Genomic DNA, 453 nt, shown 5'->3' with positions numbered 1-453 from the left:
ATATTTCTGACACAAATTCCTTAATGCAAACCTTTTAAACTTACATCCTAGCAAATCCTGATGCCTACTGAAAAATTGCAATATCATCAGTTCAAGAAAAGCATGGATTTCCATTTGTTTAAAAGTTATTTTTGGTCTCTTCTATCATGGGCAACTCTACCTTTAGTTAGCTACTAAAACTTTCATGTTTTGTTCATCAGGCCTGGGTAAACTTGTAAAGTTATGTCTGCCTGGAACTATAATCAATGGATCAATAAGTATCAAGAAATATGTAGCAGAGGTCGGTACCATATTTAAAATGATCAATTGGAGATTTTCTTTTTTTGGAAAATTAATCATTTCACTCAAAAACAGGGAATAAAATTCCCTGTAGAAGTTACAATTATCCTTCTCTTGCTAATCGAGGGTTACTTGCTGAAAGTTTGGGTTAATCTGCAATTTGCAAAATTTGTT

General features: G+C 32.5%; 1 protein-coding gene across 1 annotated transcript in view; it reads right to left on the bottom strand.

The window, feature by feature from the left end:
- The window catches only part of LOC110421771 (major allergen Pru ar 1-like), a 1,410-nt gene that overhangs the window by 798 nt on the left and 159 nt on the right, over positions 1–453 (bottom strand). The window lies entirely within an intron of this gene.

Source organism: Theobroma umbraticum, unplaced genomic scaffold, assembly GCF_002168275.2.
Source record: "Theobroma umbraticum cultivar Fairchild unplaced genomic scaffold, ASM216827v3 scaffold_130.0, whole genome shotgun sequence".
Taxonomy (NCBI): domain Eukaryota; kingdom Viridiplantae; phylum Streptophyta; class Magnoliopsida; order Malvales; family Malvaceae; genus Theobroma; species Theobroma umbraticum.
The sequence above is the reverse complement of the archived record's forward strand: the minus strand, read 5'-3'. Positions and strand labels throughout refer to the sequence as shown.